The sequence below is a fragment of the Mirounga angustirostris genome, unplaced genomic scaffold (genome assembly GCF_029215605.1).
Source record: "Mirounga angustirostris isolate CCGP_5_RB_7025 unplaced genomic scaffold, mMirAng1.0.hap1 SCAF_12, whole genome shotgun sequence".
In the NCBI taxonomy this organism is placed as follows: domain Eukaryota; kingdom Metazoa; phylum Chordata; class Mammalia; order Carnivora; family Phocidae; genus Mirounga; species Mirounga angustirostris.
The window spans coordinates 27,628,581-27,641,423 of NW_026991720.1; the positions used below are offsets into that span (position 1 = coordinate 27,628,581).

A 12,843-nucleotide genomic window follows, 5' to 3' on the forward strand; every position below is an offset into this window, starting at 1 on the left:
GCAACTCGTATTCCTGTAATTACAATCCAGTTATCGTTAGTGTCCCCACTAAAAAATTCAGGGCAGAATTTATGAATTGCCACTGTCAAATACAGATGGAGGAGTTGTTGTAGTCATTCTTGCAATTAAAAGAAGGAAGGAGACTTTTGTAAGCTATCCCATAGAATTCATTTTGCCAGAATAAATCAATATAAAAACTCTATACTAAGTTGTACTGGGAGCAATGGATCTTGAGACCACTGAAAAATAATCCTACATAGAAATAGTTTTTCGGTAACCATAGCATTAAGAATAGGAGAGTGGGGCATATGTTCCTTCCTCAGGCTATAATGCATTTACATGCAACTCAGTAGGAGAAAGAAAACCCTCTTGTTATTTACAGAAATCTTTAAGGAAAGAGTGATTTCTCCGTAAAGAGAAAACAAATAACAAAGATAAGTTTTAAGCCATTAGCTACAGGGTTTTAAACATGAAAATTGAATATATATTGCTGAAAACATCATCTTTAGGAATAGAAGTAATTCTTTTAAAACAGAAAATCAGCAGCATACGAGGTATATTACAGAAGAATACATTAAAAATGAGCTTTAAAAATTATGAAAATTGGCAAGCATAAACAGAAAGAATATACTTGCACTCAGTAACTTTCTCATGGTCACATTTAGAAATCCAGTTTCTGGCATGGTGCCTAAATTTTGGGTCAAGCCCCTTCAAATCAATTTGACATCTAGCACTGTCCTTGGCATTATAGGAAGGTCCACTGTTGGAAAGACCTGCTCCTTACTGTAAGCAGCTCAGAGTCTAGTGGGGAAGATGGACTTTAAAAAAAAAATGTGTGACATAAATCCTACAACAAAAGCAGGCACAGAGGCTCAGTCTTCCAAAGGTGGAGCAATTAGGTCAATAAGGACGTATTGCAGGAGTGGGGTATGAGTGAAAGAGCCTTGAGTCCAGGAGGAGACAGCATGTTCAGTCAGCAGAGCTCAGACTCCATGCATGCAGGGACCACGTCCACTTTGTTCACCATCTAATCCCCTGGTACGCTTCATTGCCTAGCACAGGGTAGGTGTTCAGTAGATATCTATCTTAATTAATTAATTAATGAGTGAAAAGATAAGAGGTAGTCTATTAGAAAAAGTAATGAATCCAAAGACCCAAATATGTAGACAGCAGGGGTTTTTCAGGAAACATCTCCACTGCAGGTGCTAGGGATGAGTTGTGCTAAGTGAAACATCCAGATCCTTGAGCTGTGTTAAAAATAGTTGGTCATGCCATGCCAAAGATTTTAGAGTTTATCTTAGAGAAAATAGGAATCTTTGAAACTGGAGAGCAGCATGGTCAATTCTGCCCATTGAGAAACTTACTATGGCAACACTTTGAAGGCAGAGAGTGTAAACCTAACTGGACTATTTGATTAATCAGACTTTGAGGACAAAAGAGAGACAAGTATAGAAGAAAGCCCTGCCAGAGTAAACTAGGTAAAGGTAGGCTGTGAAGCCACTGATGGGAATGGGGAACAGAGAAGGAGGGATGTTTTCAGTGGGGGAAAGTAAGGTAATTTGGGTACATTTTAGGCAATGAAGATTGAGTTCTGAGTTTGGGAGAAGAGAGCAAGCAGGGCCTTTGAACAATGATTCTATGGTCTTTCTAGAACTCAGTGTATAAAAATTCAGCTTTGTGTAAAAGAAAAATTAAAGGATAACCTTTTACTTTACAAAAGTGTTCATTATTAGAGATAACATGAAAGTATTACTCGCTTTTGGTGTCACATTAAAAAAGTATTGCCAAGACCAACATTAAGGAGTATTTGCCTATGTTTTCTTCTAGGAGATTTACAGTTTGGGGTCTTATGTTTAAGTCTTTAATCCATTTTGAGTTAATTTTTGTGAGGAGTATTAGATAAGGGTCCAGTTTTATTCTTCTGCATGTGTTTATTGAGTTTTCCCAACACCATTTATTGAAGAGGTTATCCTTTCCTCACTGAGTATCTTGACTCCTTGTCACATGTTGGTTCACTGTAAATATGAGGATTTATTTCTGGGCTCTTGATTCTGTTCCACTGGTCTGTGTGTCTATTTTTATGCCAATTCCAGACTGTTTTGAATATATAGCTTAGTAATATAGTTTGAAACCAGGAAGTGTGATAACTTCAGCTTTGTTCTTCTTTCTCAGGATTGCTTTGGCTATTCATGGAGATTAATTTCATTTTTGGTGGAAAGAAAAGCGTTTGGAACTAAAATTTATCAGTCCTAAAATTCTTGTTAATAAAGCTGCAAATTTCTGATATAGATGATAATGATGGTAATTTTGCCTTTGCTGCTGCTGCCAATAGTGCTGATTACGTGTTGGTTTTAAAGATGGTGGTTAGTCAGTAGGCCCTCAGATTCCAGAAACTGATTAAAGAGTAGCCATATTCGAGTGCTGCATACCTAAAAATTGACGTTTTCCATGACTTGCCAAGTTCTCTTCTTATTATAGGCCATGACCCAAACATTAGCAGAGCTCCCTACTTGTGTCCCCAATAAAAGTAGTGGCTGGTACTTAGCCTGTAAATCCCGTATGAGTCCAAAAGTAGTTAAAATATTTTTTGAGAAGAAAAGGAACAAAAAGAATGAATTATCCTAAAGGGACATCAGCAGTACATGGACAAATATATTTGTCAGGTTCTAGTGGGGTGACTGAGACACCAGTCATCATCGCTCATATTATTTCCATAAGAAATGAGTTCCAGATATCTGAAAATCATTCTTTACATATGAAAGGAAGAATCAAGTTGCTAGATTTTTCCCTTCCTCACAAGTACTAGTATCATTCAAAGAGATTTCCCAGATTTTTATACTGGCTCAATTTTTAAACCTCCAGGCATCTTCAAATGAAAAGAATTGGAAAATCAGTTTGCTTTTAATGAAAGGTCTAAGTTCATTGTTTTCCATTCATCTTATATAATGTGTAATTCTCTAAAGGGAAAAATTCAAAGGAAAAATGTCCTTGAACAAATTAAATCTTGTTTTTTAATTAGGTGTTTAGTTTGGGGGTGAAAATCCTTATTGTTGAAAACCAAATTCTGTAAGAAAACACCGTTTAATGTTCTCCAAGAATTCAAAGAACCATATTAACAGTAATAAGCATAGCTCATAATATCATGGCCTAGGGGCATTAATTCTGCCAAGTTAGGGGATATCAATTTTAGAATATCTGGTGTCCAGATCAAACATTAACAAACGTTTGTTCTCCTTGGTTACTCTTCCATTCGATACTGGGTGGAATTGGATGGCAAAGCCAATTATTAGGGCTGTTCAGTCCTCACCTGACACAGCCTAGCTGTCTTATTTCACTCATCCAGCCAAATCCTGTAGTTTATAGAGAGATGATGATAGAGAAAGAGCAGCATCGAAGTGACGAGAGATAACAAGTGTTGGCAAGGATGTGGAGGAAGGGGAACCCCTGTGCACTGTTGGTGGGAATGTAAACTCCTGCAGCCACTACAGAAAACAGTATAGAGGTTCATCAAAAAATTAAAAATGAAATTACCATATGATCCAGCAATCCCACTTCTGGGTATATATCCAAAGGAAATGAAAACAAGATCTCAGAGGGATATCTGCACTCCTATGTTCATTGCAGCATTATTCAGAATAGCCACAATATGGAAAAAGTGTCCACCAATGGACGAATGGATAAAGAAGAGGTGTTATGCATATACAGTGGACTATTATTCGGCCATAAGAAAGAAGGAAATCCTGCCATTTGCAACAACATGGATGAAATTTGAGGGCATTATGCTAAGTGAAATAAGGCAGACAGAAAAATAACAAATACTGTGTGGTATCACTTATAGGTGGAATCTAAAAAAAAAAAAAAAGTAAAACTCATAGAAACAAAGAGTAAAAAAGTGGTTGTCAAGAGCTGTGGGGTGGGGTGCAAACTTTTGGCTTATTCCCATGAATAAGGTCCAAGGATATAATGTAAAACATGGTGACTATACTTAACACTGTTGTATGGTTGAAATAGGGTAGGGTAGTGGTATTTGAATGTCTGACAAAAGAAGAAAGAAGAAAGAAAGAAAGAAAGAAAGAAAGAAAGAAAGAAAGAAAGAAAGAAAGAAAGAAAGAAAGAAAGAAAGGAAAGAAAGAAAGAAAGAAAGAAAGAAAGAAAGAAAGAAAGAAAGAAAGAAAGAAAGAAAGAAAAGAAAGAAAGAAAGAAAGAAAGAAAGAAAGAAGAAAGAAAGAAGGAAGGAAGGAAGGAAGGAAAGAAAGAAAGAAAGAAAGAAAGAAAGAAAGAAAGAAAGAAAGAAAGAAAAAAAGAAAGAAAGAAAAGAAAGAAAGAAAGGAAAGAAAGAAAGAAAGAAAGAAAGAAAGAAAGAAAGAAAGAAAGAAAGAAAGGAAAGAAAGAAAGAAAGAAAGAAGAAGAAGGAAGGAAGGAAGAAAAGAAAGAAAGAAAGAAAGAAAGAAGAAAGGAAGGAAGGAAGAAAAGAAAGAAAGAAAGAAAGAAGAAAGAAAGAAAGAAAGAAAGAAAGAAAGAAAGAAAGAAAGAAAGAAAGAAAGAAAGAAAGAAAAGAAAGGAAGGAAGGAAGAAAAGAAAGGAAGGAAGGAAGGAAGAAAAAGAAAGAAAAGAAGGAAGGAAGGGAGAGAGAGAGAAAGAGAGAAAGAGAGAGAGGGAGGGAGGAAGGGAGGAAGAGAAAGAGAGAAGGAGGGAGGGTAGGAAAGAAGGAAGGAAGGAAGGAAGGAAAATAGACGTGTGAGGTGATGGATATGTTGATTGGCTGGATTAGGGTAATCTCTTCATGATGTATGTATGTGTCAGATCACAACTGTACACTTTAAATATCTTAGAACTGTATTGTCAATTATATCTCATTAGGGTTGAAAACCATTGTGGGATATTTTATGTGTACATCAAGGTGATTTGATGTGCATGTTAACAGTGAAAGGAATTTCTCCGTCTAGTTTATTGGCACCTAGATGTTTATCTAGTTTGGGCACTTCACATATTTTTTTATTATGTTCAGTTAGCCAACATATAGTACATCATTAGTTTTTGATGTAGTGTTCACGTCACATATTTATCTTTTGCATGTCTGTGTGTGTGTGTGACCACATTTGAGTTCTACGCTCTTAACACATTTCAATTGTGCAGTGCTGTCCACCGTAGTTGCCAAATTTTGCACTGAATCTTCAGTCCTTATTCATCTTATAGCTGAAAGTTTGTACCCTTTACATGGTCTTTTTAACTGTGGCAGTTTCCTATGCCTCTCTGAATAGGAGAAGTTGAACTTTTAAAAGAAATCATAACTATCCTATTTACTAATCCAATTAGAACATATTTCATTGAAAAATTTGGAAGCCTCATTATCAATGTTATTATATCAGAACAAAAGATTAAATTTCTGATATATAATGGGGATCCAGTATCCTCCACCAACAGTATAGACTAGAGTGAAGGCTGATGCTTGCTTATGGATAAGCAGGTAAAACCTAATTCATCTAAAATTACACCAGGTGTATTTTCTGATAAAAGAAGGGACAAATGATATACTATATGTTGGCTAATTGAACATAATAATAATAAAAAAAGAAGGAAGTGGGTGACAACATTTGGTGAGGCAAATTCACTTCTGAATAAAGAATTTTTTTAACATTTATTTTAAAAGAGAGAAAGGAATCACAGCAGCAACCTGTGACTATGACCTCACTACAGATTTCAATTTTTTTTGCAGTCAAAGCCCTAGCTCTGTTGGTATCTATACTTAGCTGTGTTTCCACAAAACATTTTGTTGTTAAAGAAATGATTGGCTGTTGATAATAGCTTTTGTCCCATATATCTTTCACTTTTGAATCACCAAAATGTAGTTCTTCACATTTGAAGTTATTGATATATCATCTAGCAAATAACATAAGGTCAGCTACGTTGGAAGCATCTGTACTTTCTTCTAAGTGTACAGTAAGCCTCCCACACTATATAATTTATTCTAATACTATATTTCGTTTTTTAAAATTCTCAACAGTGTTTTTCTGTGCATCTTCCAATAGTATTTCCTAACAAAAGAATACATTTATTTTACTTTATCCCCAAATTATTTTTATGTACTTGATTATGGAGTATTTTATACATATACATATTTATGAAATGTAACAGAAAAATTTAAAGAATAACAAAATGCTTAAAATGGTATATTTCACACCCCAGCTTAATTAATTTTGAGAAATCTCCATGAGCCCTTCTCTGATTCCATCTCCTTCCTCACAGTCACTCATCCTTCCCCTTGATGAGACAGACACAGTCCAAAATGTTGTATTAATCATTCTCTTGTTTTCTTTTCAGTGTTTCCACTTGTATTAGTTACTTGTTCATCATAGGAAAGACCCCAAATAGCAATAGTTTTAACAAGATAGAAATAAGCTGGTATGGTGGCTCCACAATCACGATGACCCTGATTCTTTCTATCTCAGCTCTGCCATCCTCAGCACTTCACTGCTACCTCATGGGGCAAGATTGCTGCCTCATTTCCCTCTATCCATTCTCTACTCCAGCTAGCAGGACAAGGAGAGAGCAGAAGGCATATATACTTAGAAATTACTCTCTTACTTTCCTGGCTTTAGCATTATTCATATTTTCTATTTCTTCTTGAGTTGTATTTTTGGGGAACTTATGCATTCCATCTCAAATTTACTAGCATGTGGTTGTTGATAATATCCACCAAGACCAATTTCATTTGTAAAGTATTTTTAGTTATAGCTTTTATCATGGCTAATATTTCTACTTATGCTTTTAAACTTTTTTTGAAGAGTCCTTCAAAAATTTGTCTATTTTATTAGTCTTACAATTCTTGTCAAAAAGCTGACTTTTGGCTCTTTGATCATATTTTATATGTATTCTAATTTATTCATTTCCTCTCTTTATTATATTGTTCTGTCTACTTTATTTTTGCATTCATTTTACTGCTCTTTTACTTTTTAAATTAGACATTTACATTATGAAATTTGAGCTTTTCTTTTCTTCCAAAGTAAGAATTTAAGGAGATGAACTTTCTTCCATTAATTTAGCTATACCACATATTTTTCAGTTCTTTGTGTCTTCTGGATTTCTATTATGAATTGCTTAGAAGTGTATTTTAAAATTTGAAATAAATGAGGCTTTTGTAACTACTTTTTGTTTTTTTTCTTTTTATTTCTAACTTAATTTAACTGTGCTCAGCAGTTGGTTTGTATGATATCAGTTCTTCTAAACTTGTTGAGGCAGATTTGTGGGCTAGCACATGGTCAATTGAGATAAATATTTCGTTGTGCTTAAAAAGAATTGTATATTCTCAACATACCGGTGCAATATTTTCCAAATGTCTGTTAGATCAAGTTTGCTAGTTGTTTTTCAAATCGTCTGTGACCCTAATTTTTTGTCTGCTTAACCCAGCAATTAATGAAACTGTTTTGTTGAAATCTCCGTCTAGGATATGGGTATGTCTATTTCTCCTGCTAATTCTGTCAATTTTGGTTTCTGTATATTTTTAGATTATTTAGATTATGTTATTGTATCCCTACCAGTTTAGAATGTTTATATCTTCCTGGTTAATTAATGCTTTTACCATTTTGCAGTGACCCTCTCAATGTATAGTAATGTTTCGAGGGTCTTAGAGTTGATTTGTCTGATGCTAATGTAGCAATGCCAGCTGTCTTTTTTTTTTACATTTATTTTATTGTATTTTAATTCCAGCATAGTTAACATACAGTGTTATATTAGTTTCAGGTGTACAATATAGTGATTCAACAATTCTATGCATTAGTCAGTGCTCATCATGATGGGGGTACTCTTAAATCCCTTCACCTATTTCCCCCATCCCCCACCCACTTCCCCTATGGTAACCATTTATTTGTTCTCTGTAGTTATGACTCTGTTTTTTGGTTTGTCTCTTTTTTCTTTCTTCATTTGTTTTATTTCTTACATTCCACATATGAGTGAAATGTATAATATTTGTCTTTCTCTGACTGACTTATTTCACTTAGCATTTATACCCTTTAGATCCATCCATGTTCTTGCAAATGGCAACATTTCATTCTTTTTTTGGCTGAGTGATATTCCATTGTGTGTGTGTGTGTGTGTGTATATATAAATATATACATTTTACATTATATAAATATATACATTTCCAAATTATGGAAGCAGCCCAAGTATCCATTCATCTACTGATGGACATTGGGCTGCTTCCATAATTTGACTATTATAAATAATGCTTCAATAAACATTGCAGTTTATACCTTTTTGAATTACTGTCTTCATATTTTTTTGGGTAACTACCCAGTAGTGGAATTATTGGATCATATGGTAATACTATTTTTAATTTTTTGGAACTTCTATAGTATGGACATTTTAACAGTATTTGTTCTTCCATCCATGAGCACAGAATATCTTCCCATTTGTTTCTATCTTCAGTTTCTTTCATCAAGGTTTTATAGTTTTCAGAGTCGCAGTCTTTCACCTCCTTGCTTAAGCTTATTCCTAGGTATTTTATTATTTTGGTGCAATTGTAAATTGGATTTTCTTAATTTCCCTTTCTGCTGTTTCATTATTAGTGTATAGAAATGCAAAATATTTCTGTATGTTGATTTTTGTATCCTACAACCTGACTTAATTCATGTACCAGTTCTAATAGATTTTTGGTGGAGTCTTTCGGGTTTTCTATATATAGTATCATGTCATTTGCAAATAGAGAAAGTTTTATTTTTTCCTAACCATTTGGATGGCTTTTATTTCTTTTTTGTTGTCAGATTGCTGTGTCTAGCACTTCTAGTACTACGTTGAATAAAAGTGATGAGAGTGGACATCCTTGTCTTCTCCCTGATCTTAGGGGATAAGTTCTCAGTTTTTCACCACTGAGTATCATGTTAGCTGTGGGTTTTTCATATATGGCCTTTATTATGTTGAGGTATAGTCCCTTTCTAAACCTATTTTATCGAGAGTGTTTGTCATGAATGGATGCTATACTTTGTCAAATGCTTTTTTTCTTTTGTATCTGTTGAAATGATCATATGGTTTTTATCCTTTCTTTTATTGATGCCATGTATCATGCTGATTGATTTGCAAATATTGAAACACACTTGCATCCCAGGAAGGAATCCCACTTGATCATGATGAATATTTTTTAATGTATTGTTGAATTCAGTTTGCTAGTATTTTGTTGAGGATTTTTGCATCTATATTTGTCATACATATTGGCCTCTAATTCTCTTTTTTTATAGTGTCTTAATCTGGTTTTGGTATCAGACTATGCTGGCCTCATAGAATGAATCTGGAAGCTTTCCTTCCTCTTCTATTTTTTGGAATAGTTTGAGAAGGATAAGTATTAACTCTTCTTTAAATGTTTAGTAGAATTTACCTATGAAGCCATCGGATCCTGGACTTTGTTTTTTGGGAGTATTTTGATTACTGATTCAATTGCATCACTGGTAATTGGTCTGTTCAAATTTTCTGTTTCTTCTTGATTCAGTTTTGGGAGCTTATATGTTTCTAGGAACGTATCCATTTCTTCTGGGTTGTCCAATTTGTTGGCATATAATTTTTCATAATATTTTTTATAATCCTTTGTATTTCTGTGGGGTCAGTTGTTATTTCTCCTCTTTCATTTCATTTCTCCTCATTCATTTCTCCTCTTTCATTTATTTGCATCCTCTCCTTTGCTGTTGTTGTTGTTGATGATGATGAGTCTGACTAAAGCTTTATCGATTTTGTTAGTCTTTTCAAAGAACCAGCTCCTGGTTTCATTGATCTGTTCTGTTTTTTCTTTTTTGTTTTTTGTTTTGTTTTTTAGTTTCTACTTCATTTCTGCTCTAATCATAATTATTTCCTTTCTTCTACTGGTTTTGGGTTTTGTTTGTTGTTCTTTTTTAGCTCCTTTGGGTGTAAGATTAGGTTGCTTATTTGAGAATTTTCTTGCTTCTTGAGGTAGGCCCATATTGCTATATACTTCCCTCTTTGAACACCTTTTGCTGCATCCCAAAGATTTTGGACCATTGTGTTTTCATTGTAATTTGTCTCCATGTATTTTTAAATGTTCTCTTTCATTTCTTGGTTGACCCTTTCAGTGTTGCATAGCATGTTATTTAACCTCTATGTATTTGTACTCTTTCCAGATGTGTGTGAGGGGATGCAGGGGTTGATTTCTAGTTTCATAGTGTTGTGGTTGGAAAACATGCATGGTATGATTTCAATCTTCTTTAATTTGTTGAGACTTGTTTTGTGGTCTAATATGTGATCTATTCTGGAGAATGTTCCATGTGCACTTGAAAAGAATGTGCATTTGCTATTTTAGAATGGAATGTTCTGAATATATCTGTTAGGTTCATCTGGTCCAATATGTAATTCAAAGCCACTGTTTCCTTGTGGATTTTCTGTTTGGATGATCTATCCATTGATGTAAGTGGGGTCTTAAAGTCCCCTACTATTATTGTATTACTATTACTTCCTTTATGTTTGCAGTTATTTTCTTTTTGTTCTTTATTTTTTTTAAGATTTTATTTATTTATTTGTCAGAGAGAGAGAGAGAGAGAGCACAGGCAGGGGTAGTGGCAGGCAGAGGGAGAGGGAGAAGCAGGCTCCCCGCTGAGCAAGGAGCCCGATACAGGACTCAACCCCAGGACCCTGGGATCATGACCTGAGCCAAAGGCAGATGCTTAACCAACTGAGCCACCCAGGCATCCTGTTTTTGTTCTTTATTTAATTCATCCTATGCACGCGCATGCGCATACACACATACACACACACACACACACACTGATATTCTATGCTCTATTATTTTAAATTTCCTGATCATTTTATCATGTGTATTAATCAATTAGGTCTGCCATAACAAAACACCACAGACTTGGTTTATAAACCACAAGAATTTATTTTCTTACATTTCTGTAAACTAAAAGTCTAAGATCAAGGAGCCATCAGGGTTAGTTTCTGGTGAGGCCTTCTTCCCTGCTTGTAGACAGCTTGCTTGCTCATTACCTTCACATAGCATTTTCTCTATGCAGAAGCAGAGAGAAAAAGAGAGATCTCTGGTCTCTCTTCCTCTTCTAAGGGCACCAGCTTTATCAGATTAGGGCCCCACCTTTGTGACCTCATTTAACATTAATTACCCCCTTAAGGTCCCTATCTCCAAATACAGGCACATTGGGTGTTAGGGCTTCAACATATGAATGTGAGGTGGACACAGTTCACACTATAACATCATATATGCTTGATTTATAAAAATGTAAAAATAATCCATTATTTTCTTCCTCCTGAACAGGACAAAGACCTTAGGACATTTCAACTACACCATCCCTTCCTATTTACGTGTGACTGTTTTCTAATTTTTTAGTTCTAGTCTATCATTCTCCTATAAACTATATAATTTCATTTTTTAAATCAATGCTTTATAGGACTATGTACCTATTTACTAGTATCTTTGCTCACCATTGTTTCTTGCTTCCTAGACATTCTATCTGGAGTGATGCTCCTTCTGCTTGAATATATCTTTTGAATGTACTTCAGAGAGTACCTTTTAGTTGTAAACTTTCAGTTTTGTTTTATATACAGATCTTTACAATTTCTGGAATATATTTTTGTGGTTATAGATTTCTAGATTGACCATTATTTTTTCTTTGCACATTGAGATGTAATTATACCATTTTTTTTACTTTTTTTGCTGTTGAGATCTTTAAGCTAGTTGTCATTCACATTACCATTCCTTTAATAAACAGTCCTTTCTCTTTGGTTACTTTAAAGATACATGTGTGTCTATGTGCATGTATGTATGTTGAATCTTTCCCAATAATCCTTGAGAATTCTCAGCCATTATTTTCTCTGGTCTCCGGTTAAACACGTTAAACTTTCTCATTCTGTCTTCCAGGCTTTTTAATATCTCTTTATTTTCCTTCTGTATCTTGCTTTATCTTCCTTCTGTATCTTGCTGTACTACATTATGAATACCTTCAGATCTATCTCCTAGTTCATTAATTCTCCTTTTGGCTATGTCTGTTTTGTTGTTTAACCCATTTACTGAGTTTCTACATTCAGTTATTTAGGTTTTAATTTCTATAAGTTCTGTTTGTCTCTCTTTAAGATTTCCTTGGTGATTTTTATAGTCTCTTTCTCTTTACTTATATTTCCCATCTCTTCTGTTAATTTTGTTAATCATAAATTAATTTACTTATATGTCTAATAACTCTAGTGGCTGAAGTCCTGTAGATCTCTTTGGCCTGTTTTGTTTTCTGCTGGTTCTCATTTTTGTTGCCTTATTTGTGTGTATGTGTTGGGGGGGTGTTTTGTGCTTTTTTTTTTGTCTTTTTCAATTTTTTATTTAAATTCCAGTTAACATACAGTGTAATATTAGTTTCAGGTGTAGAATTTAGTGATTCACCACTTACATACAACACCCAGTGCTCATCACAAGTGCTCTCCTTAATCCCCATCACCTATTTAACCCATCCCCGCACCCACCTTCCCTCCAGTAACCCTCAATTTGTCTTCTATAGTTAAGAGTCTGTTTTCTGGTTTGCCTCTCTTTTTTTCCCCTCTATGTTCATCTGCTTTATTTCTTAAGTTCCACATATAAGTGAAATCATATGGTATTTGTCTTTGACTGACTTATATTGCTTAGCATAATACTCTCTAGCTCAATCTATGTTATTGCAAATGGCAAGATTTCATTCTTTTTTATGGTTGAGTAATATTCCTGTGTGTGTGTGTGTGTGTGTGTGTGTATCACATCTTCTTTATCCATTCATCAGTTGATGGACATTGAGCATTGGGCTCTTTTCAAAATAGTTTGGCTATTGTTGATAATTCTGCTATAAACATTGGGATGCATGTATCCCTTTGAAT

At 34.4% G+C, this 12,843-nt stretch overlaps 1 protein-coding gene across 1 annotated transcript in view; it reads left to right on the forward strand.

Moving 5' to 3' along the window:
* SLC13A1 (solute carrier family 13 member 1) overlaps positions 1-12,843 on the forward strand; it is a 124,023-nt gene that overhangs the window by 47,266 nt on the left and 63,914 nt on the right. The gene's annotated exons all lie outside the window — the stretch shown is intronic.